Raw genomic sequence first — 25,185 nt, forward strand, 5'->3', positions numbered from 1 at the left:
TATAATATTTATTGTACATGTATTATAATTTTGTATGTAAAGTAATAATGGATTACCATACATGTATTGTACAAAAGATAGCTTTATACACGTCATTGTAAATGGTATTTGTGAATTTAATGTTTTATGTATTTACCAATTTCTTTTACATAATAAATTGTTTTATAGCAAACTGTTCAGCTAGCTGCCTTCTGGGTATTTTTCTTCGGTTGTCTGAGTCCAAATTCAGAAAAAAAGGCAAAGTGAATAGGGTATCATTCAAAGCACAAAGTACATTTCTTTTTTTAAAGGTTTACATTTATCATAAGCAGTTTTATTAGAATACAGATATCCCAAATTTAAAACTTCGTCATTTTTAGATGTAACAAAACATTTTCGTCTGTCTTTTCCCTCCTTTCTTTGTCTCTGATAAAAGTGATAGCATTCACTTAAGCCATTGCATTTCTATTTTCAAATTCATTTTCCTTTTTTTTCCTTTAACAAATCTTTATTTATAAAAATCTGATTTATTCTACATGGATTTAAAGAATTTTATTCATCATGTTCATAACTCCCCCCTCCCCCTCCTCTCTTTCTCTCTCGTGACTTCTTTTCCTTCTTTTATGGGTTACTTCGAGGTCCTTAGGTCATATTGGTTTTTATAAAATCATAACAAATACACCAGAGAGAGAGAGAAAGAGAGAGCGCGCACGGGAAGGTTTCGGGTGAGTACAACCGGGAATAACAGATACATATATATTTTAATTATCTAACGGTGTGACGTCATATTATGTCGGCTGCTCCATGTATACTCCATTAAGAGCCATTTTCTCAAATTTTTTCAACCAGAGTAGAATAAATTCCATGTCTATTTGTCAGTTGTGGGCAAAGATAGAATCTGATTTTTTAAAATAATTCCTCTGTTACGCTCTCAACCTTAATTTTTCAAACCAAAATAAATTTAGATATTTGTGTATTGATTTAAGAGAAAACTTGAATGTTTGTTCGGGTCTTTTGTACAACGTTCATAAAACCATTTCGGATTATTCTAGCAAACAATCAGGTCTATTCCATTTACTGGTCAAAAGTAATAAATAAATAGAATAATGAATGTTTTTATGATTCGATTCTGTACATTTGTTTAAAGTATATCATAGTCCATTGCTTAAGCGGTCCCATATACCAGTCATAAACAAATCCAAAAATGTTTTCGATATGTATTTCATAATACATAAAGAGAAAAAGGATATAATAGGCCCTTCAATATTTTGCTAAATATCTATCATTTGATATGCACTTTAAGAAATGTATTTTTTAGAGGCTTAGCTCCTTCCAAAAACAGAGCAGAGAGAAAGTACACATGAAGCAAGAACGATCCACAAATACTGCGACGACAGTCGACTTGAGATGGCGCTATTGCACAAATCTTTATTACAGTTGCAATCCTTGCCGTTGCTGAAGTCGATGGTTGCGTACTTCGCTTGTAAGATGATGTTGAGAGCAGAGTGGCGGTTCAGGCTCTCCTGGTTTATTTGGTGGCAGCGCCGGTTGAGACTGGTACCGCAATCCCGGTAGTTTATAAAAACCGTCTCGTTTATGCCTTTGGAAGGGGGGGGGGGATAAAAATGGAGGTAATCATCGAAAGGTCAATCAATATCTTATACAAGACAACATGAGAGTCCAATATTATTTCTTATTTAGAAATGTAGAAAGAAAGGTTAAGTAAAGAAGCTGTAAAGTACCATCGATTCGAGGAGATGACGAGATACATTATTCTGCAAAGTTAACTTATGAAAGGTTGTATGCTAAAATGGCGCGATACGTGGTAGACGTATATTTCGCCGTGCCAATATAATTATCTTTTATAAGTACTTTTGGCAGGATACAAATTGCATAATAATTACAACAACAACAATAATAATAATAACAATGATAATGATGATAATGATAATACTAATAATTCTCAATTCTTCTTTATTTCATTTCCATTCAAAACATTATACAAAATAATATAAAGTAATACAAATCAAGTACAAGTTTACAAAAGGGCATTCTTACTTCGTAAAACAAAAAAAAAATTATAAAAAATAATATAGAGCATGATATAGAGTATAAATGGAAATGAGGGGGGGTCCATTAAAAAAGCAAAGCTGTGGATCCCCCTTGGAAATGAAGAAAATATAGTCGACTTATTCTTATATGCGTACATTTATATATTACACGAAAGAAAAAAAGAGAAAAGAAATCATAATGATGCAAACATGATTACTGAACAAATGCAAAGCTTTTCACACAAAGAGGTCTTCGTTGTAAAGGATATGTTGCGCAAGACAGAAGAAAAAACACAGAAAGAGAGAGGGGGTGACAAGACATAGAAGACAAGACAAAACAAGAGACAGGACAGTACAAGACAAGATAATAACTATTTTTTCAAAGGAGGAAAACTAAGAATGGGAAAGGGAAATGGGATACAATAATGATAATAATAACAATAATAATGATAAAAATACTAATAATAACAACAATAATGACAATAATAACAATTGAACAAAAATAATAATAATAATAACAGTTAGACTTATAAAGCGCTATTTCCAGAGGATACAAAGCGCTGCTGATGGCATAAGAAAAGTTAAGGTTTATGGTTATGTGAGTGTGTTTTGAGATGCCTTTTGAAGAGGTCAAGAGAAGGGAGGTTTCGGAGAGATGGAGGGAGTTTGTTCCAAAGATGGGGGGCAAGAGATTGAAAGGAGTTGAAACCGGCCTGTTTTCTGCTGGATTTTGGAATGACATATAGGCTTAATAGGAAAGAGCAGCTGCAGAACGAAGAGAGTATGTAGATCTTTGTTGCTGAAATAATGAAGAAATGTAAGAAAGAAGTATAGTTGACAGAGATTTATAGGTTTAGTATTCGATAATGTATTCTATCAGAAACAGGTATCAAATAAAGTTCAATTAGAATAGTGGTAGGATACACCATTTTGGGTTTTGACAGATTTAGCGTGCACATTAGGCGTTGAAGTAAGGAGATAAGGAGGAGGGAAGTAACAGAAAGAATGCGAAAAATGGAAATGCAAAAATATTTATATGTATATTTATATCCTCAATTGGTGATTGACTCATGAATTTTATATTAATTGTAATAGATTCAATGAATTGATATTTTTCAAGTGGATAATTTTTGGCACATACCAATTATTTTATTCAAAATTTCATTAACAATCCACTTGGCAGCTCAAGCGATTCATGATAATGATATTTCGGCTTTGTATTAATTGATATAAAACGGAATAATGGATTTATTGTACTTGCTTTTGATTAATCAGCATTTTCACTGAGTAATATTGTGGGACATGAAAATTAATCTATTCACAATATCATTGTCAATACGGTCTTAATTAAAAAAATATTAATAAATAAATAATAAGGTTCAATTTATTCAATCTTTTTTTATTATTCATGACTGTGATCCTTTAGCGACTCACCAATTGTCTCAATATTTAACTAAATTACTGGATGTCGTCTAGCATTTTTTTATCATTTCCATTTTTCTGACATGTAGGTGTTATTTAGAATTCATTGTTACTTTAAAGGCAAATTACTGTGATAATTCATGGACTAACTACCCTCCATCATTCAGTTAAAAAGTATAGCTCATATTTTTGGGTTTTTTTTCTACAATCTCATCTGCTCTATTACATGTTTTATTGTCAATATGTATTTTCTTTTTATGAACCTTTTGTAGGCAAATACATTTAGATGTTGGATGCACTTTTTATATTGTTATATTTTCAAAATATAAAAGAAAACATAATATGAAAGGGGCATGGGTCAGGTGAAACAGCCCAGTTACTGGAAAAAAAATCCGTAAATTTTGAAAATTAAACGAAATTCCCGTTCATTCCGTGGAAAGTTTCCACAGTGAAAATTTCTTGGCAACCTTGGGCAGGAAGGTGACGAAAGGGGGGGGGGTGGTGAAATTTGTGAGATATGAAATAATTGATGGCAAACTATACGAGGTGGCGATCTTACCCCTTTGGTTGGTATAAACTGCACTAAGCTCAAGTTCGGCACACCCACCAAATGCGTTACAATTGACCGTACCGCATTCGCTCAAGTCCTCTGACGCCTCAGTGGTGTTACCCTGGATTAGACATGAGTAACACAGCTGACATGATCCTGGTGAATAGAGAATCAGTGTATAGAGAATTAATGAATCAGAGGTATGTTCAAACAGGCTTTAGGCTTTAACGCCAGATAGGCATTTAGGCTAAACAATAGACCTATATACTCAGGGGCGGATCCAGGATTTTCCAAAAGGGGGAAAATATGACAAGCAAGCAAAAAAAAACGGGTCTTCACTCAGTCACTTTCTGGATATGAAAGTCCCCCCCCCCCAAGTCTTCCCCTTATCTTATTCATTCGTCTTGTTTACCCCCCCCCCCCCCCCCTTTTGCCGCTAAGCAAAATCAGGGCGCACGGCCCCTTCGCCCCCCCCCCCTCCCACCGTGAATTCGCCTGTTCGTGATCTGTCATGGTAGAATTTAAGTCAACGCTGAAACTGCCCGACTAACTGTAGATATTAAACCATTTAACAAAAGTATTGGCAGACAGATATAATGCTTCCTATTGTCTCGGTAGCCCAACATTCATCATACAACCACATCACCCTTACTGCCTTATAGCTGTATATGTTACAATACTGGCAGACATGCAACACGAAAATGTATACGTGGGAATGTATTGTAAATTCAGGATAAATCTAAATCCGTCGAATTCGAGGCAGTTTATAATGGCGTGTTGAAAATCTTTCCCACAAACCTAAGCTTAAACTTGACAAAATGAATGAAAATGATATCGTCAAAGTTGGTCTGTTAACACACAAACAGGACAGCGAACAAAATAAACAGCATTTAGGTCTAACGAACAAAACATGGCGGAGCTTCAGCCTTCACTGCTGCAATCACTAATTGCATGCTGTGGAGATTACGAACGTATATGTACACGTATACATACACAAACTCGTTTGAACGGGGGTCTGATGGGTGCCGAATTACAGTTCAATAGTAAGATATTCATTCGACCCAACCCATTCCAAAGATTTTTAAATTTGATACAGCTGATTGACCAAAGGGTATGCATTCGATTCACCGTCCAACAGTGATTCCAGAAAGGACAATCACAGAACCTCCTTCGTCCAAATTGCTAAGAAATGTCGCTTAACTTTTAAGAACTATTTGACTGGCGAAAGAGTGCCCGCCTCTACTGAAAAAGTCGGTCGTTTGCGGGAAGTCCCCTGAAAATTGAGAAAAATCACCGGTGGAATCGATTACAAGCGCGAGAAGCACACGACTTTCTCAGTACAAATAGAAACAGTGAAACAGGTAGTGGATAATGATTTGTTTAATGATTTATTCAATTTCTTTTCGAGAAAGACAAATGGCTGATGCTTGAATATAACGTTGAATATAATGTTCAAATTACAATGAAACAAAGAGCCTCGACACCCCCCCCCCCCCTTGAAAAAAAAAGAAATACGAACAAAAAATAAGGCAAGAGAATACAGCGTAATTCAGGTGAAACAAAAGTAACATTCTTTCTTTGGTATTTTATTAACCCCTTGAGGGGTGGGCCGATCCCGGAGGTACTGCAATACCGGGCCAACCCGTGGCCAGGACGGAGCAAGCCCCTATTCCATGGCCTAAGTTCAAAAATCAGTTTAATATACAAGCGACTCGGTGAGTCGCGTTTCAGATATTAAGCTGAAAAGAACAGATACTACACATGATCTTAGCCAAAAGGCGAGAAGCGATACCGAGTTGACGTTTTCTGAAACATGTATACTTTAAATTTTAATAAAGAAAAACAGTGAGGCATTTCAAAGAGTTTAACCTTATAACAACCTCAATATCTTTTAAAAGGACGATAGTTATCGGACGAAGATATTAACACATTCCGGCGAGCTATTGTCTCTAACAAACCTGGGCAAAAACAATGACCAACCGTTCTTTATAGAAATGATATCAAGCATCAAAAGTTAAAAAGTATCTCTTTGGCAAGGCCCTTCTGGACGACGTACATTGTCAACCAGGTACAGGGTAGATACGGGGTAAATGACAATTTCATTCATTCATTCCAAAGATTTTTAAATTTGATACAGCTGATTGACAAAAGGTATGCATTCGATTCACCGTCCAACAGTGATTCCAGAAAGGACAATCACAGAACCTCCTTCGTCCAAATTGCTAAGAAATGTCGCTTAACTTTTAAGAACTATTTGACTGGCGAAAGAGTGCCCGCCTCTACTGAAAAAGTCGGTCGTTTGCGGGAAGTCCCCTGAAAATTGAGAAAAATCACCGGTGGAATCGATTACAAGCGCGAGAAGCACACGACTTTCTCAGTACAAATAGAAACAGTGAAACAGGTAGTGGATAATGATTTGTTTAATGATTTATTCAATTTCTTTTCGAGAAAGACAAATGGCTGATGCTTGAATATAACGTTGAATATAATGTTCAAATTACAATGAAACAAAGAGCCTCGACCCCCCCCCCCCCTAAAAAAAAAAGAAATACGAACGAAAAATAAGGCAAGAGAATACAGCGTAATTCAGGTGAAACAAAAGTAACATTCTTTCTTTGGTATTTTATTAACCCCTTGAGGGGTGGGCCGATCCCGGAGGTACTGCAATACCGGGCCAACCCGTGGCCAGGACGGAGCAAGCCCCTATTCCATGGCCTAAGTTCAAAAATCAGTTTAATATACAAGCGACTCGGTGAGTCGCGTTTCAGATATTAAGCTGAAAAGAACAGATACTACACATGATCTTAGCCAAAAGGCCGAGAAGCGATACCGAGTTGACGTTTTCTGAAACATGTATACTTTAAATTTTAATAAAGAAAAACAGTGAGGCATTTCAAAGAGTTTAACCTTATAACAACCTCAATATCTTTTAAAAGGACGATAGTTATCGGACGAAGATATTAACACATTCCGGCGAGCTATTGTCTCTAACAAACCTGGGCAAAAACAATGACCAACCGTTCTTTATAGAAATGATATCAAGCATCAAAAGTTAAAAAGTATCTCTTTGGCAAGGCCCTTCTGGACGACGTACATTGTCAACCAGGTACAGGGTAGATACGGGGTAAATGACAATTTCATTCATTCATTCCAAAGATTTTTAAATTTGATACAGCTGATTGACCAAAGGGTATGCATTCGATTCACCGTCCAACAGTGATTCCAGAAAGGACAATCACAGAACCTCCTTCGTCCAAATTGCTAAAAACGTCCCTTAACTTTTAAGAAGTATTTGACTGGCGAAAGAGTGCCCGCCTCTACTGAAAAAGTCGGTCGTTTGCGGAAGTCCCCTGAAAATTGAGAAAAATCACCGGTGGAATCGATTACAAGCGCGAGAAGCACACGACTTTCTCAGTACAAATAGAAACAGTGAAACAGGTAGTGGATAATGATTTGTTTAATGATTTATTCAATTTCTTTTCGAGAAAGACAAATGGCTGATGCTTGAATATAACGTTGAATATAATGTTCAAATTACAATGAAACAAAGAGCCTCGACACCCCCCCCCCCTTGAAAAAAAAGAAATACGAACGAAAAATAAGGCAAGAGAATACAGCGTAATTCAGGTGAAACAAAAGTAACATTCTTTCTTTGGTATTTTATTAACCCCTTGAGGGGTGGGCCGATCCCGGAGGTACTGCAATACCGGCCAACCCGTGGCCAGGACGGAGCAAGCCCCTATTCCATGGCCTAAGTTCAAAAATCAGTTTAATATACAAGCGACTCGGTGAGTCGCGTTTCAGATATTAAGCTGAAAAGAACAGATACTACACATGATCTTAGCCAAAAGGCCGAGAAGCGATACCGAGTTGACGTTTTCTGAAACATGTATACTTTAAATTTTAATAAAGAAAAACAGTGAGGCATTTCAAAGAGTTTAACCTTATAACAACCTCAATATCTTTTAAAAGGACGATAGTTATCGGACGAAGATATTAACACATTCCGGCGAGCTATTGTCCCTAACAAACCTGGGCAAAAACAATGACCAACCGTTCTTTATAGAAATGATATCAAGCATCAAAAGTTAAAAGTATCCCTTTGGCAAGGCCTTCTGGACGACGTACATTGTCAACCAGGTACAGGGTAGATACGGGATAAATGACAATTTCATTCATTCATTCCAAAGATTTTTAAATTTGATACAGCTGATTGACCAAAGGGTATGCATTCGATTCACCGTCCAACAGTGATTCCAGAAAGGACAATCACAGAACCTCCTTCGTCCAAATTGCTAAGAAATATCGCTTAACTTTTAAGAACTATTTGACTGGCGAAAGAGTGCCCGCCTCTACTGAAAAAGTCGGTCGTTTGCGGGAAGTCCCCTGAAAATTGAGAAAAAATCACCGGTGGAATCGATTACAAGCGCGAGAAGCACACGACTTTCTCAGTACAAATAGAAACCGGGAAACAGGTAGTGGATAATGATTTGTTTAATGATTTATTCAATTTCTTTTCGAGAAAGACAAATGGCTGATGCTTGAATATAACGTTGATTTAATGTTCAAATTACAATGAAACAAAGAGCCTCGACCCCCCCCCCCCTTGAAAAAAAAAGAAATACGAACGAAAAATAAGGCAAGAGAATACAGCGTAATTCAGGTGAAACAAAAGTAACATTCTTTCTTTGGTATTTTATTAACCCCTTGAGGGGTGGGCCGATCCCGGAGGTACTGCAATACCGGGCCAACCCGTGGCCAGGACGAGCAAGCCCCTATTCCATGGCCTAAGTTCAAAAATCAGTTTAATATACAAGCGACTCGGTGAGTCGCGTTTCAGATATTAAGCTGAAAAGAACAGATACTACACATGATCTTAGCCAAAAGGCCGAGAAGCGATACCGAGTAGACGTTTTCTGAAACATGTATACTTTAAATTTTAATAAAGAAAAACAGTGAGGCATTTCAAAGAGTTTAACCTTATAACAACCTCAATATCTTTTAAAAGGACGATAGTTATCGGACGAAGATATTAACACATTCCGGCGAGCTATTGTCTCTAACAAACCTGGGCAAAATCAATGACCAACCGTTCTTTATAGAAATGATATCAAGCTTCAAATGTTAAAAAGTATCCCTTTGGCAAGGCCTTCTGGACGACGTACATTGTCAACCAGGTACAGGGTAGATACGGGGTAAATGACAATTTCATTCATTCATTCCAAAGATTTTTAAATTTGATACAGCTGATTGACCAAAGGGTATGCATTCGATTCACCGTCCAACAGTGATTCCAGAAAGGACAATCACAGAACCTCCTTCGTCCAAATTGCTAAGAAATATCGCTTAACTTTTAAGAACTATTTGACTGGCGAAAGAGTGCCCGCCTCTACTGAAAAAGTCGGTCGTTTGCGGGAAGTCCCCTGAAAATTGAGAAAAATCACCGGTGGAATCGATTACAAGCGCGAGAAGCACACGACTTTCTCAGTACAAATAGAAACAGTGAAACAGGTAGTGGATAATGATTTGTTTAATGATTTATTCAATTTCTTTTCGAGAAAGACAAATGGCTGATGCTTGAATATAACGTTGAATATAATGTTCAAATTACAATGAAACAAAGAGCCTCGACCCCCCCCCCCCCCCCTTGAAAAAAAAAAAGACATACGAACAAAAAATAAGGCAAGAAAATACAGCGTAATTCAGTGGAACAAAAGTAACATTCTTTCTTTGGTATTTTATTAACCCCTTGAGGGGTGGGCCGATCCCGGAGGTACTGCAATACCGGGCCAACCCGTGGCCAGGACGGAGCAAGCCCCTATTCCATGGCCTAAGTTCAAAAATCAGTTTAATATACAAGCGACTCGGTGAGTCGCGTTTCAGATATTAAGCTGAAAAGAACAGATACTACACATGATCTTAGCCAAAAGGCCGAGAAGCGATACCGAGTTGACGTTTTCTGAAACATGTATACTTTAAATTTCAATAAAGAAAAACAGTGAGGCATTTCAAAGAGTTTAACCTTATAACAACCTCAATATCTTTTAAAAGGACGATAGTTATCGGACGAAGATATTAACACATTCCGGCGAGCTATTGTCTCTAACAAACCTGGGCAAAAACAATGACCAACCGTTCTTTATAGAAATGATATCAAGCATCAAAAGTTAAAAAGTATCTCTTTGGCAAGGCCCTTCTGGACGACGTACATTGTCAACCAGGTACAGGGTAGATACGGGGTAAATGACAATTTCATTCATTCATTCCAAAGATTTTTAAATTTGATACAGCTGATTGACCAAAGGGTATGCATTCGATTCACCGTCCATCAGTGATTCCAGAAAGGACAATCACAGAACCTCCTTCGTCCAAATCGCTAAGAAATGTCGCTTAACTTTTAAGAACTATTTGACTGGCGAAAGAGTGCCCGCCTCTACTGAAAAAGTCGGTCGTTTGCGGGAAGTCCCCTGAAAATTGAGAAAAATCACCGGTGGAATCGATTACAAGCGCGAGAAGCACACGACTTTCTCAGTACAAATAGAAACAGTGAAACAGGTAGTGGATAATGATTTGTTTAATGATTTATTCAATTTCTTTTCGAGAAAGACAAATGGCTGATGCTTGAATATAACGTTGAATGTAATGTTCAAATTACAATGAAACAAAGAGCCTCGACCCCCCCCCCCTTAAAAAAAGAAAGACATACGAACAAAAAATAAGGCAAGAAAATACAGCGTAATTCAGGTGGAACAAAAGTAACATTCTTTCTTTGGTATTTTATTAACCCCTTGAGGGTGGGCCGATCCCGGAGGTACTGCAATACCGGGCCAACCCGTGGCCAGGACGGAGCAAGCCCCTATTCCATGGCCTAAGTTCAAAAATCAGTTTAATATACAAGCGACTCGGTGAGTCGCGTTTCAGATATTAAGCTGAAAAGAACAGATACTACACATGATCTTAGCCAAAAGGCCGAGAAGCGATACCGAGTAGACGTTTTCTGAAACATGTATACTTTAAATTTAATAAAGAAAAACAGTGAGGCATTTCAAAGAGTTTAACCTTATAACAACCTCAATATCTTTTAAAAGGACGATAGTTATCGGACGAAGATATTAACACATTCCGGCGAGCTATTGTCTCTAACAAACCTGGGCAAAAACAATGACCAACCGTTCTTTATAGAAATGATATCAAGCATCAAAAGTTAAAAAGTATCTCTTTGGCAAGGCCCTTCTGGACGACGTACATTGTCAACCAGGTACAGGGTAGATACGGGGTAAATGACAATTTCATTCATTCATTCCAAAGATTTTTAAATTTGATACAGCTGATTGACCAAAGGGTATGCATTCGATTCACCGTCCAACAGTGATTCCAGAAAGGACAATCACAGAACCTCCTTCGTCCAAATTGCTAAGAAATGTCGCTTAACTTTTAAGAACTATTTGACTGGCGAAAGAGTGCCCGCCTCTACTGAAAAAGTCGGTCGTTTGCGGGAAGTCCCCTGAAAATTGAGAAAAATCACCGGTGGAATCGATTACAAGCGCGAGAAGCACACGACTTTCTCAGTACAAATAGAAACAGTGAAACAGGTAGTGGATAATGATTTGTTTAATGATTTATTCAATTTCTTTTCGAGAAAGACAAATGGCTGATGCTTGAATATAACGTTGAATATAATGTTCAAATTACATGAAACAAAGAGCCTCGACACCCCCCCCCCCCCCATGAAAAAAAAAGAAATACGAACGAAAAATAAGGCAAGAGAATACAGCGTAATTCAGGTGAAACAAAAGTAACATTCTTTCTTTGGTATTTTATTAACCCCTTGAGGGGTGGGCCGATCCCGGAGGTACTGCAATACCGGCCAACCCGTGGCCAGGACGGAGCAAGCCCCTATTCCATGGCCTAAGTTCAAAAATCAGTTTAATATACAAGCGACTCGGTGAGTCGCGTTTCAGATATTAAGCTGAAAAGAACAGATACTACACATGATCTTAGCCAAAAGGCCGAGAAGCGATACCGAGTTGACGTTTTCTGAAACATGTATACTTTAAATTTTAATAAAGAAAAACAGTGAGGCATTTCAAAGAGTTTAACCTTATAACAACCTCAATATCTTTTAAAAGGACGATAGTTATCGGACGAAGATATTAACACATTCCGGCGAGCTATTGTCTCTAACAAACCTGGGCAAAAACAATGACCAACCGTTCTTTATAGAAATGATATCAAGCATCAAAAGTTAAAAAGTATCTCTTTGGCAAGGCCCTTCTGGACGACGTACATTGTCAACCAGGTACAGGGTAGATACGGGGTAAATGACAATTTCATTCATTCATTCCAAAGATTTTTAAATTTGATACAGCTGATTGACCAAAGGGTATGCATTCGATTCACCGTCCAACAGTGATTCCAGAAAGGACAATCACAGAACCTCCTTCGTCCAAATTGCTAAGAAATGTCGCTTAACTTTTAAGAACTATTTGACTGGCGAAAGAGTGCCCGCCTCTACTGAAAAAGTCGGTCGTTTGCGGGAAGTCCCCTGAAAATTGAGAAAAATCACCGGTGGAATCGATTACAAGCGCGAGAAGCACACGACTTTCTCAGTACAAATAGAAACAGTGAAACAGGTAGTGGATAATGATTTGTTTAATGATTTATTCAATTTCTTTTCGAGAAAGACAAATGGCTGATGCTTGAATATAACGTTGAATATAATGTTCAAATTACAATGAAACAAAGAGCCTCGACCCCCCCCCCATTAAAAAAAAAGAAATACGAACGAAAAATAAGGCAAAAATACAGCGTAATTCAGGTGAAACAAAAGTAACATTCTTTCTTTGGTATTTTATTAACCCCTTGAGGGGTGGGCCGATCCCGGAGGTACTGCAATACCGGGCCAACCCGTGGCCAGGACGGAGCAAGCCCCTATTCCATGGCCTAAGTTCAAAAATCAGTTTAATATACAAGCGACTCGGTGAGTCGCGTTTCAGATATTAAGCTGAAAAGAACAGATACTACACATGATCTTAGCCAAAAGGCCGAGAAGCGATACCGAGTTGACGTTTTCTGAAACATGTATACTTTAAATTTTAATAAAGAAAAACAGTGAGGCATTTCAAAGAGTTTAACCTTATAACAACCTCAATATCTTTAAAAGGACGATAGTTATCGGACGAAGATATTAACACATTCCGGCGAGCTATTGTCTCTAACAAACCTGGGCAAAAACAATGACCAACCGTTCTTTATAGAAATGATATCAAGCATCAAAAGTTAAAAAGTATCTCTTTGGCAAGGCCCTTCTGGACGACGTACATTGTCAACCAGGTACAGGGTAGATACGGGGTAAATGACAATTTCATTCATTCATTCCAAAGATTTTTAAATTTGATACAGCTGATTGACCAAAGGGTATGCATTCGATTCACCGTCCAACAGTGATTCCAGAAAGGACAATCACAGAACCTCCTTCGTCCAAATTGCTAAGAAATGTCGCTTAACTTTTAAGAACTATTTGACTGGCGAAAGAGTGCCCGCCTCTACTGAAAAAGTCGGTCGTTTGCGGGAAGTCCCCTGAAAATTGAGAAAAATCACCGGTGGAATCGATTACAAGCGCGAGAAGCACACGACTTTCTCAGTACAAATAGAAACAGTGAAACAGGTAGTGGATAATGATTTGTTTAATGATTTATTCAATTTCTTTTCGAGAAAGACAAATGGCTGATGCTTGAATATAACGTTGAATATAATGTTCAAATTACAATGAAACAAAGAGCCTCGACCCCCCCCCCCCTTGAAAAAAAAAAGAAATACGAACGAAAAATAAGGCAAGAGAATACAGCGTAATTCAGGTGAAACAAAAGTAACATTCTTTCTTTGGTATTTTATTAACCCTTGAGGGTGGGCCGATCCCGGAGGTACTGCAATACCGGGCCAACCCGTGGCCAGGACGGAGCAAGCCCCTATTCCATGGCCTAAGTTCAAAAATCAGTTTAATATACAAGCGACTCGGTGAGTCGCGTTTCAGATATTAAGCTGAAAAGAACAGATACTACACATGATCTTAGCCAAAAGGCCGAGAAGCGATACCGATTGACGTTTTCTGAAACATGTATACTTTAAATTTTAATAAAGAAAAACAGTGAGGCATTTCAAAGAGTTTAACCTTATAACAACCTCAATATCTTTTAAAAGGACGATAGTTATCGGACGAAGATATTAACACATTCCGGCGAGCTATTGTCTCTAACAAACCTGGGCAAAAACAATGACCAACCGTTCTTTATAGAAATGATATCAAGCATCAAAAGTTAAAAAGTATCTCTTTGGCAAGGCCCTTCTGGACGACGTACATTGTCAACCAGGTACAGGGTAGATACGGGGTAAATGACAATTTCATTCATTCATTCCAAAGATTTTTAAATTTGATACAGCTGATTGACCAAAGGGTATGCATTCGATTCACCGTCCAACAGTGATTCCAGAAAGGACAATCACAGAACCTCCTTCGTCCAAATTGCTAAGAAATGTCGCTTAACTTTTAAGAACTATTTGACTGGCGAAAGAGTGCCCGCCTCTACTGAAAAAGTCGGTCGTTTGCGGGAAGTCCCCTGAAAATTGAGAAAAATCACCGGTGGAATCGATTACAAGCGCGAGAAGCACACGACTTTCTCAGTACAAATAGAAACAGTGAAACAGGTAGTGGATAATGATTTGTTTAATGATTTATTCAATTTCTTTTCGAGAAAGACAAATGGCTGATGCTTGAATATAACGTATGAATATAATGTTCAAATACAATGAAACAAAGAGCCTCGACCCCCCCCCCCCTTGAAAAAAAAAGACATACGAACGAAAAATAAGGCAAGAGAATACAGCGTAATTCAGGTGAAACAAAAGTAACATTCTTTCTTTGGTATTTTATTAACCCCTTGAGGGGTGGGCCGATCCCGGAGGTACTGCAATACCGGGCCAACCCGTGGCCAGGACGGAGCAAGCCCCTATTCCATGGCCTAAGTTCAAAAATCAGTTTAATATACAAGCGACTCGGTGAGTCGCGTTTCAGATATTAAGCTGAAAAGAACAGATACTACACATGATCTTAGCCAAAAGGCCGAGAAGCGATACCGAGTTGACGTTTTCTGAAACATGTATACTTTAAATTTTAATAAAGAAAAACAGTGAGGCATTTCAAAGAGTTTAACCTTATAACAACCTCAATATCTTTTAAAAGGACGATAGTTATCGGACGAAGATATTAACACATTCCGGCGAGCTATTGTCTCTAACAAACCTGGGCAAAAACAATGACCAACCGTTCTTTATAGAAATGATATCAAGCATCAAAAGTTAAAAAGTATCTCTTTGGCAAGGCCCTTCTGGACGACGTACATTGTCAACCAGGTACAGGGTAGATACGGGGTAAATGACAATTTCATTCATTCATTCCAAAGATTTTTAAATTTGATACAGCTGATTGACCAAAGGGTATGCATTCGATTCACCGTCCAACAGTGATTCCAGAAAGGACAATCACAGAACCTCCTTCGTCCAAATTGCTAAGAAATGTCGCTTAACTTTTAAGAGTATTTGACTGGCGAAAGAGTGCCCGCCTCTACTGAAAAAGTCGGTCGTTTGCGGGAAGTCCCCTGAAAATTGAGAAAAATCACCGGTGGAATCGATTACAAGCGCGAGAAGCACACGACTTTCTCAGTACAAATAGAAACAGTGAAACAGGTAGTGGATAATGATTTGTTTAATGATTTATTCAATTTCTTTTCGAGAAAGACAAATGGCTGATGCTTGAATATAACGTTGAATATAATGTTCAAATTACAATGAAACAAAGAGCCTCGACCCCCCCCCCCCATGAAAAAAAAAGACATACGAACGAAAAATAAGGCAAGAGAATACAGCGTAATTCAGGTGAAACAAAAGTAACATTCTTTCTTTGGTATTTTATTAACCCCTTGAGGGGTGGGCCGATCCCGGAGGTACTGCAATACCGGGCCAACCCGTGGCCAGGACGGAGCAAGCCCCTATTCCATGGCCTAAGTTCAAAAATCAGTTTAATATACAAGCGACTCGGTGAGTCGCGTTTCAGATATTAAGCTGAAAAGAACAGATACTACACATGATCTTAGCCAAAAGGCCGAGAAGCGATACCGAGTTGACGTTTTCTGAAACATGTATACTTTAAATTTAATAAAGAAAAACAGTGAGGCATTTCAAAGAGTTTAACCTTATAACAACCTCAATATCTTTTAAAAGGACGATAGTTATCGGACGAAGATATTAACACATTCCGGCGAGCTATTGTCTCTAACAAACCTGGGCAAAAACAATGACCAACCGTTCTTTATAGAAATGATATCAAGCATCAAAAGTTAAAAAGTATCTCTTTGGCAAGGCCCTTCTGGACGACGTACATTGTCAACCAGGTACAGGGTAGATACGGGGTAAATGACAATTTCATTCATTCATTCCAAAGATTTTTAAATTTGATACAGCTGATTGACCAAAGGGTATGCATTCGATTCAGCGTCCAACAGTGATTCCAGAAAGGACAATCACAGAACCTCCTTCGTCCAATTGCTAAGAAATGTCGCTTAACTTTTAAGAACTATTTGACTGGCGAAAGAGTGCCCGCCTCTACTGAAAAAGTCGGTCGTTTGCGGGAAGTCCCCTGAAAATTGAGAAAAATCACCGGTGGAATCGATTACAAGCGCGAGAAGCACACGACTTTCTCAGTACAAATAGAAACAGTGAAACAGGTAGTGGATAATGATTTGTTTAATGATTTATTCAATTTCTTTTCGAGAAAGACAAATGGCTGATGCTTGAATATAACGTTGAATATAATGTTCAAATTACAATGAAACAAAGAGCCTCGACCCCCCCCCCCCCCTTGAAAAAAAAAGAAATACGAACGAAAAATAAGGCAAGAGAATACAGCGTAATTCAGGTGAAACAAAAGTAACATTCTTTCTTTGGTATTTTATTAACCCCTTGAGGGTGGGCCGATCCCGGAGGTACTGCAATACCGGGCCAACCCGTGGCCAGGACGGAGCAAGCCCCTATTCCATGGCCTAAGTTCAAAAATCAGTTTAATATACAAGCGACTCGGTGAGTCGCGTTTCAGATATTAAGCTGAAAAGAACAGATACTACACATGATCTTAGCCAAAAGGCCGAGAAGCGATACCGAGTTGACGTTTTCTGAAACATGTATACTTTAAATTTAATAAAGAAAAACAGTGAGGCATTTCAAAGAGTTTAACCTTATAACAACCTCAATATCTTTTAAAAGGACGATAGTTATCGGACGAAGATATTAACACATTCCGGCGAGCTATTGTCTCTAACAAACCTGGGCAAAAACAATGACCAACCGTTCTTTATAGAAATGATATCAAGCATCAAAAGTTAAAAAGTATCTCTTTGGCAAGGCCCTTCTGGACGACGTACATTGTCAACCAGGTACAGGGTAGATACGGGTAAATGACAATTTCATTCATTCATTCCAAAGATTTTTAAATTTGATACAGCTGATTGACCAAAGGGTATGCATTCGATTCACCGTCCAACAGTGATTCCAGAAAGGACAATCACAGAACCTCCTTCGTCCAAATTGCTAAGAAATGTCGCTTAACTTTTAAGGACTATTTGACTGGCGAAAGAGTGCCCGCCTCTACTGAAACAGTCGGTCGTTACGCAAGTCCCCTGAAAATTGAGAAAAATCACCGGTGGAATCGATTACAAGCACGAGAAGCACACGACTTTCTCAGTACAAATAGAAACAGTGAAACAGGTAGTGGAATAATGATTTGTTTAATGATTTATTCAATTTCTTTTCGAGAAAGACAAATGGCTGATGCTTGAATATAACGTTGAATATAATGTTCAAATTACAATGAAACAAAGAGCCACGACCCCCCCCCCCCTTGAAAAAAAAAAAGACATACGAACAAAAAATAAGGCAAGAAAATACAGCGTAATTCAGGTGGAACAAAAGTAACATTCTTTCTTTGGTATTTTATTAACCCCTTGAGGGGTGGGCCGATCCCGGAGGTACTGCAATACCGGCCAACCCGTGGCCAGGACGGAGCAAGCCCCTATTCCATGGCCTAAGTTCAAAAAATCAGTTTAATATACAAGCGACTCGGTGAGTCGCGTTTCAGATATTAAGCTGAAAAGAACAGATACTACACATGATCTTAGCCAAAAGGCCGAGAAGCGATACCGAGTTGACGTTTTCTGAAACATGTATACTTTAAATTTAATAAAGAAAAACAGTGAGGCATTTCAAAGAGTTTAACCTTATAACAACCTCAATATCTTTTAAAAGGACGATAGTTATCGGACGAAGATATTAACACATTCCGGCGAGCTATTGTCTCTAACAAACCTGGGCAAAAACAATGACCAACCGTTCTTTATAGAAATGATATCAAGCATCAAATTTAAAAAGTATCTCTTTGGCAAGCCATTCTGGACGACGTACATTGTCAACCAGGTACAGGTAGATACGGGGTAAATGACAATTTCATTCATTCATTCCAAAGATTTTTTAATTGATACAGCTGATTGACAAAAGGGTATGCATTCGATTCGCCGTCCATCAGTGATTCCAGAAAGGACAATCACAGAACCTCCTTCGTCCAAATGCTAAGAAATGTCGCTTAACTTTAAGAATAAAATTGACTGGCGAAAGAGTGCCCGCCTCTACTGAAAAAGTCGGTCGTTTGCGGGAAGTCCCCTGAAAATTGAGAAAAATCACCGGTGGAATCGATTACAAGCGCGAGAAGCACACGACTTTCTCAGTACAAATAGAAACAGTGAAACAGGTAGTGGATAATGATTTGTTTTAATGATTTATTCAATTTCTTTTCGAGAAAGACAAATGGCTGATGCTTGAATATAACGTTGAATATAATGTTCAAATTACAATGAAACAAAGAGCCGACGACCCCCCCCCCCTTGAAAAAAAAGACATACGAACAAAAAATAAGGCAAGAAAATACAGCGTAATTCAGGTGGAACAAAAGTAACATTCTTTCTTTGGTAATTTATTAACCCCTTGAGGGGTGGCCGATCCCGGAGGTACTGCAATACCCGGCCAACCCGTGGCCAGGACGGAGCAAGCCCCTATTCCATGGCCTAAGTTCAAAAATCAGTTTTATATATCAAGCGACTCGGTGAGTCGCGTTTCAGATATTAAGCTGAAAAGAACAGATACTACACATGATCTTAGCCAAAAGGCCGAGAAGCGATACCGAGTTGACGTTTTCTGAAACATGTATACTTTAAATTTTAATAAAGAAAAACAGTGAGGCATTTCAAAGAGTTTAACCTTATAACAACCTCAATATCTTTTAAAAGGACGATAGTTATCGGACGAAGATATTAACACATTCCGGCGAGCTATTGTCTCTAACAAACCTGGGCAAAAACAATGACCAACCGTTCTTTATAGAAATGATATCAAGCATCAAAAGTTAAAAAGTATCTCTTTGGCAAGGCCTTTCTGGACGACGTACATTGTCAACCAGGTACAGGGTAGATACGGGGTAAATGACAATTTCATTCATTCATTCCAAAGATTTTTAAATTTGATACAGCTGATTGACCAAAGGGTATGCATTCGATTCACCGTCCAACAGTGATTCCAGAAAGGACAATCACAGAACCTCCTTCGTCCAAATGCTAAGAAATGTCGCTTAACTTTTAAGAACTATTTGACTGGCGAAAGAGTGCCCGCCTCTACTGAAAAAGTCGGTCGTTTGCGGGAAGTCCCCTGAAAATTGAGAAAAATCACCGGTGGAATCGATTACAAGCGCGAGAAGCACACGACTTTCTCATACAAATAGAAACAGTGAAACAGGTAGTGGATAATGATTTGTTTAATGATTTATTCAATTTCTTTTCGAGAAAGACAAATGGCTGATGCTTGAATATAACGTTGAATATAATGTTCAAATTACAATGAAACAAAGAGCCTCGAACCCCCCCCCCCCCCACAAAAAAAAAAGAAAAAACGAACGAAAAAAAAGGCAAGAAAATACAGCGTAATTCAGGTGGAACAAAAGTAACATTCTTTCTTTGGTATTTTATTAACCCCTTGAGGGGTGGCCGATCCCGGAGGTACTGCAATACCGGGCCAACCCGTGGCCAGGACGGAGCAAGCCCCTATTCCATGGCCTAAGTTCAAAAATCAGTTTAATATACAAGCGACTCGGTGAGTCGCGTTTCAGATATTAAGCTGAAAAGAACAGATACTACACATGATCTTAGCCAAAAGGCCGAGAAGCGATACCGAGTTGACGTTTTCTGAAACATGTATACATTTAAATTTTAATAAAGAAAAACAGTGAGGCATTTCAAAGAGTTTAACCTTATAACAACCTCAATATCTTTTAAAAGGACGATAGTTATCGGACGAAGATATTAACACATTCCGGCGAGCTATTGTCCCTAACAAACCTGGGCAAAAACAATGACCAACCGTTCTTTATAGAAATGAATCAAGCATCAAAGTAAAAAAGTATCTCTTTTGCAAGGCCATTCTGGACGACGTACATTGTCAACCAGGTACAGGTAGATACGGGGTAAATGACAATTTCATTCATTCATTCCAAAGATTTTTTAATTTGATACAGCTGATTGACCAAAGGGTATGCATTCGATTCGCCGTCAATCAGTGATTCCAGAAAGGACAATCACAGAACCTCCTTCGTCCAAATTGCTAAGAAATGTCGCTTAACTTTTAAGAACTATTTGACTGGCGAAAGAGTGCCCGCCTCTACTGAAAAAGTCGGTCGTTTGCGGGAAGTCCCCTGAAAATTGAGAAAAATCACCGGTGGAATCGATTACAAGCGCGAGAAGCACACGACTTTCTCAGTACAAATAGAAACAGTGAAACAGGTAGTGGATAATGATTTGTTTAATGATTTATTCAATTTCTTTTCGAGAAAGACAAATGGCTGATGCTTGAATATAACGTTGAATATAATGTTCAAATTACAATGAAACAAAGAGCCTCGACCCCCCCCCCCCCCCCTTAAAAAAAAAAAGAAATACGAACAAAAAAATAAGGCAAGAAAATACAGCGTAATTCAGGTGGAACAAAAGTAACATTCTTTCTTTGGTATTTTATTAACCCCTTGAGGGTGGGCCGATCCCGGAGGTACTGCAATACCGGGCCAACCCGTGCCAGGACGGAGCAAGCCCCCTATTCCATGGCCTAAGTTCAAAAATCAGTTAATATACAAGCGACTCGGTGAGTCGCGTTTCAGATATTAAGCTGAAAAGAACAGATACTACACATGATCTTAGCCAAAAGGCCGAGAAGCGATACCGAGTTGACGTTTTCTGAAACATGTATACTTTAAATTTTAATAAAGAAAAACAGTGAGGCATTTCAAAGAGTTTAACCTTATAACAACCTCAATATCTTTTAAAAGGACGATAGTTATCGGACGAAGATATTAACACATTCCGGCGAGCTATTGTCTCTAACAAACCTGGGCAAAAACAATGACCAACCGTTCTTTATAGAAATGATATCAAGCATCAAAAGTTAAAAAGTATCCCTTTGGCAAGGCCTTCTGGACGACGTACATTGTCAACCAGGTACAGGGTAGATACGGGTAAATGACAATTCATTCATTCATTCCAAAGATTTTTAATATTGATACAGCTGATTGACCAGAGGGTATGCATTCGATTCACCGTCCAACAGTGATTCCAGAAAGGACAATCACAGAACCTCCTTCGTCCAAATTGCTAAGAAATGTCGCTTAACTTTTAAGAAGAATTAGACTGGCGAAAGAGTGCCCGCCTCTACTGAAACAGTCGGTCGTTTTACGGGAAGTCCCCTGAAAATTGAGAAAAATCACCGGTGGAATCGATTACAAGCACGAGAAGCACAACGACTTTCTCAGTACAAATAGAAACAGTGAAACAGGTAGTGGATAATGATTTGTTTAATGATTAATTCAATTTCTTTTCGAGAAAGACAAATGGCTGATGCTTGAATATAACGTTGAATATAATGTTCAAATTACAATGAAACAAAGAGCCTCGACCCCCCCCCCCCCTTGAAAAAAAAAAGACATACGAACAAAAAAATAAGGCAAGAAAATACAGCGTAATTCAGGTGGAACAAAAGTAACATTCTTTCTTTGGTATTTTATTAACCCCTGAGGGTGGGCCGATCCCGGAGGTACTGCAATACCGGGCCAACCCGTGGCCAGGACGGAGCAAGCCCCTATTCCATGGCCTAAGTTCAAAAATCAGTTTTAATATACAAGCGACTCGGTGAGTCGCGTTTCAGATATTAAGCTGAAAAGAACAGATACTACACATGATCTTAGCCAAAAGGCCGAGAAGCGATACCGATTGACGTTTTCTGAAACATGTATACTTTAAATTTTAATAAAGAAAAACAGTGAGGCATTTCAAAGAGTTTAACCTTATAACAACCTCAATATCTTTTAAAAGGACGATAGTTTATCGGACGAAGATATTAACACATTCCGGCGAGCTATTGTCTCTAACAAACCTGGGCAAAAACAATGACCAACCGTTCTTTATAGAATGATATCAAGCTTCAAAAGTTAAAAAGTATCCCTTTGGCAAGGCCTTCTGGACGACGTACATTGTCAACCAGGTACAGGGTAGATACGGGATAAATGACAATTTCATTCATTCATTCCAAAGATTTTTAAATTTGATACAGCTGATTGACCAAAGGGTATGCATTCGATTCGCCGTCCATCAGTGATTCCAGAAAGGACAATCACAGAACCTCCTTCGTCCAAATTGCTAAGAAATGTCGCTTAACTTTAAGAAGTATTTGACTGGCGAAAGAGTGCCCGCCTCTACTGAAACAGTCGTCGTTTACGGGAAGTCCCCTGAAAATTGAGAAAAAATCACCGGTGGAATCGATTACAAGCGCGAGAAGCACACGACTTTCTCAGTACAAATAGAAACAGTGAAACAGGTAGTGGATAATGATTTGTTTAATGATTTATTCAATTTCTTTTCGAGAAAGACAAATGGCTGATGCTTGAATATAACGTTGAATATAATGTTCAAATTACAATGAAACAAAGAGCCTCGACACCCCCCCCCCCCCTTAAAAAAAAAAAGAAATACGAACGAAAAATAAGGCAAGAGAATACAGCGTAATTCAGGTGAAACAAAAGTAACATTCTTTCTTTGGTATTTTATTAACCCCTTGAGGGGTGGGCCGATCCCGGAGGTACTGCAATACCGGGCCAACCCGTGGCCAGGACGGAGCAAGCCCCTATTCCATGGCCTAAGTTCAAAAATCAGTTTAATATACAAGCGACTCGGTGAGTCGCGTTTCAGATATTAAGCTGAAAAGAACAGATACTACACATGATCTTAGCCAAAAGGCCGAGAAGCGATACCGAGTTGACGTTTTCTGAAACATGTATACTTTAAATTTTAATAAAGAAAAACAGTGAGGCATTTCAAAGAGTTTAACCTTATAACAACCTCAATATCTTTTAAAAGGACGATAGTTATCGGACGAAGATATTAACACATTCCGCGAGCTATTGTCCTCTAACAAACCTGGGCAAAAACAATGACCAACCGTTCTTTATAGAAATGATATCAAGCTTCAAAAGTTAAAAAGTATCCCTTTGGCAAGGCCTTCTGGACGACGTACATTGTCAACCAGGTACAGGGTAGATACGGGGTAAATGACAATTTCATTCATTCATTCCAAAGATTTTTAAATTTGATACAGCTGATTGACAAAAGGTATGCATTCGATTCGCCGTCCATCAGTGATTCCAGAAAGGACAATCACAGAACCTCCTTCGTCCAAATTGCTAAAAAGTCGCTTAACTTTTAAGAACTATTTGACTGGCGAAAGAGTGCCCGCCTCTACTGAAAAAGTCGGTCGTTTGCGGGAAGTCCCCTGAAAATTGAGAAAAAATCACCGGTGGAATCGATTACAAGCGCGAGAAGCACACGACTTTCTCAGTACAAATAGAAACAGTGAAACAGGTAGTGGATAATGATTTGTTTAATGATTTATTCAATTTCTTTTCGAGAAAGACAAATGGCTGATGCTTGAATATAACGTTGAAATAAAATGTTCAAATTACAATGAAACAAAGAGCCTCGACCCCCCCCCCCCCCCAAAAAAAAAAGACATACGAACAAAAAATAAGCAAGAAAATACAGCGTAATTCAGGTGGAACAAAAGTAACATTCTTTCTTTGGTATTTTATTAACCCCTTGAGGGGTGGGCCGATCCCGGAGGTACTGCAATACCGGGCCAACCCGTGGCCAGGACGGAGCAAGCCCCTATTCCATGGCCTAAGTTCAAAAATCAGTTTAATATACAAGCGACTCGGTGAGTCGCGTTTCAGATATTAAGCTGAAAAGAACAGATACTACACATGATCTTAGCCAAAAGGCCGAGAAGCGATACCGAGTTGACGTTTTCTGAAACATGTATACTTTAAATTTTAATAAAAGAAAAACAGTGAGGCATTTCAAAGAGTTTAACCTTATAACAACCTCAATATCTTTTAAAAGGACGATAGTTATCGGACGAAGATAATAAACACATTCCGGCGAGCTATTGTCCCTAACAAACCTGGGCAAAATCAATGACCAACCGTTCTTTATAGAAATGATATCAAGCATCAAAAGTTAAAAAGTATCTCTTTGGCAAGGCCTTCTGGACGACGTACATTGTCAACCAGGTACAGGGTAGATACGGGATAAATGACAATTTCATTCATTCATTCCAAAGATTTTTAAATTTGATACAGCTGATTGACCAAAGGGTATGCATTCGATTCACCGTCCAACAGTGATTCCAGAAAGGACAATCACAGAACCTCCTTCGTCCAAATTTGCTAAGAAATGTCCGCTTAACTTTTAAGAAGTATTTGACTGGCGAAAGAGTGCCCTCCTCTACTGAAACAGTCGGTCGTTTACGGGAAGTCCCCTGAAAATTGAGAAAAATCACCGTGGAATCGATTACAAGCACGAGAAGCACACGACTTTCTCAGTACAAATAGAAACAGTGAAACAGGTAGTGGATAATGATTTGTTTTAATGATTTATTCATTTCTTTCGAGAAAGACAAATGGCTGATGCTTGAATATAACGTTGAATATAATGTTCA

General features: G+C 38.5%; 19 non-coding genes across 19 annotated transcripts; all 19 read right to left on the reverse strand.

The window, feature by feature from the left end:
* Positions 1-5,601: 5,601 nt before the first annotated feature.
* LOC121420908 lies at positions 5,602-5,792 on the reverse strand. Its single transcript, XR_005970896.1, has one exon. It is a non-coding gene; the product is annotated as a U2 spliceosomal RNA (small nuclear RNA).
* Positions 5,793-6,638: 846 nt separating this feature from the next.
* LOC121420880 lies at positions 6,639-6,830 on the reverse strand. Its single transcript, XR_005970870.1, has one exon. It is a non-coding gene; the product is annotated as a U2 spliceosomal RNA (small nuclear RNA).
* Positions 6,831-7,675: 845 nt separating this feature from the next.
* On the reverse strand, positions 7,676-7,866 carry LOC121420904. The gene has a single exon (XR_005970893.1). It is a non-coding gene; the product is annotated as a U2 spliceosomal RNA (small nuclear RNA).
* Positions 7,867-8,711: 845 nt separating this feature from the next.
* LOC121420900 lies at positions 8,712-8,902 on the reverse strand. Its single transcript, XR_005970889.1, has one exon. It is a non-coding gene; the product is annotated as a U2 spliceosomal RNA (small nuclear RNA).
* Positions 8,903-9,753: 851 nt separating this feature from the next.
* On the reverse strand, positions 9,754-9,945 carry LOC121420881. Its single transcript, XR_005970871.1, has one exon. It is a non-coding gene; the product is annotated as a U2 spliceosomal RNA (small nuclear RNA).
* An 846-nt stretch (positions 9,946-10,791) lies between these two features.
* On the reverse strand, positions 10,792-10,983 carry LOC121420895. Its single transcript, XR_005970884.1, has one exon. It is a non-coding gene; the product is annotated as a U2 spliceosomal RNA (small nuclear RNA).
* An 849-nt stretch (positions 10,984-11,832) lies between these two features.
* Positions 11,833-12,023, reverse strand: LOC121420907. The gene has a single exon (XR_005970895.1). It is a non-coding gene; the product is annotated as a U2 spliceosomal RNA (small nuclear RNA).
* Positions 12,024-12,866: 843 nt separating this feature from the next.
* Positions 12,867-13,058, reverse strand: LOC121420883. The gene has a single exon (XR_005970873.1). It is a non-coding gene; the product is annotated as a U2 spliceosomal RNA (small nuclear RNA).
* Positions 13,059-13,903: 845 nt separating this feature from the next.
* On the reverse strand, positions 13,904-14,095 carry LOC121420896. Its single transcript, XR_005970885.1, has one exon. It is a non-coding gene; the product is annotated as a U2 spliceosomal RNA (small nuclear RNA).
* An 846-nt stretch (positions 14,096-14,941) lies between these two features.
* LOC121420884 lies at positions 14,942-15,133 on the reverse strand. Its single transcript, XR_005970874.1, has one exon. It is a non-coding gene; the product is annotated as a U2 spliceosomal RNA (small nuclear RNA).
* An 846-nt stretch (positions 15,134-15,979) lies between these two features.
* On the reverse strand, positions 15,980-16,171 carry LOC121420885. The gene has a single exon (XR_005970875.1). It is a non-coding gene; the product is annotated as a U2 spliceosomal RNA (small nuclear RNA).
* An 846-nt stretch (positions 16,172-17,017) lies between these two features.
* Positions 17,018-17,209, reverse strand: LOC121420897. The gene has a single exon (XR_005970886.1). It is a non-coding gene; the product is annotated as a U2 spliceosomal RNA (small nuclear RNA).
* Positions 17,210-18,055: 846 nt separating this feature from the next.
* On the reverse strand, positions 18,056-18,247 carry LOC121420910. The gene has a single exon (XR_005970898.1). It is a non-coding gene; the product is annotated as a U2 spliceosomal RNA (small nuclear RNA).
* An 840-nt stretch (positions 18,248-19,087) lies between these two features.
* On the reverse strand, positions 19,088-19,280 carry LOC121420913. The gene has a single exon (XR_005970901.1). It is a non-coding gene; the product is annotated as a U2 spliceosomal RNA (small nuclear RNA).
* Positions 19,281-20,128: 848 nt separating this feature from the next.
* On the reverse strand, positions 20,129-20,320 carry LOC121420901. Its single transcript, XR_005970890.1, has one exon. It is a non-coding gene; the product is annotated as a U2 spliceosomal RNA (small nuclear RNA).
* An 850-nt stretch (positions 20,321-21,170) lies between these two features.
* LOC121420914 lies at positions 21,171-21,361 on the reverse strand. Its single transcript, XR_005970902.1, has one exon. It is a non-coding gene; the product is annotated as a U2 spliceosomal RNA (small nuclear RNA).
* Positions 21,362-22,208: 847 nt separating this feature from the next.
* Positions 22,209-22,401, reverse strand: LOC121420898. The gene has a single exon (XR_005970887.1). It is a non-coding gene; the product is annotated as a U2 spliceosomal RNA (small nuclear RNA).
* An 848-nt stretch (positions 22,402-23,249) lies between these two features.
* LOC121420886 lies at positions 23,250-23,441 on the reverse strand. Its single transcript, XR_005970876.1, has one exon. It is a non-coding gene; the product is annotated as a U2 spliceosomal RNA (small nuclear RNA).
* An 845-nt stretch (positions 23,442-24,286) lies between these two features.
* On the reverse strand, positions 24,287-24,478 carry LOC121420887. The gene has a single exon (XR_005970877.1). It is a non-coding gene; the product is annotated as a U2 spliceosomal RNA (small nuclear RNA).
* Positions 24,479-25,185: the final 707 nt, after the last annotated feature.

The sequence above is a fragment of the Lytechinus variegatus genome, chromosome 8, assembly GCF_018143015.1.
Source record: "Lytechinus variegatus isolate NC3 chromosome 8, Lvar_3.0, whole genome shotgun sequence".
Lineage (NCBI taxonomy): Eukaryota > Metazoa > Echinodermata > Echinoidea > Temnopleuroida > Toxopneustidae > Lytechinus > Lytechinus variegatus.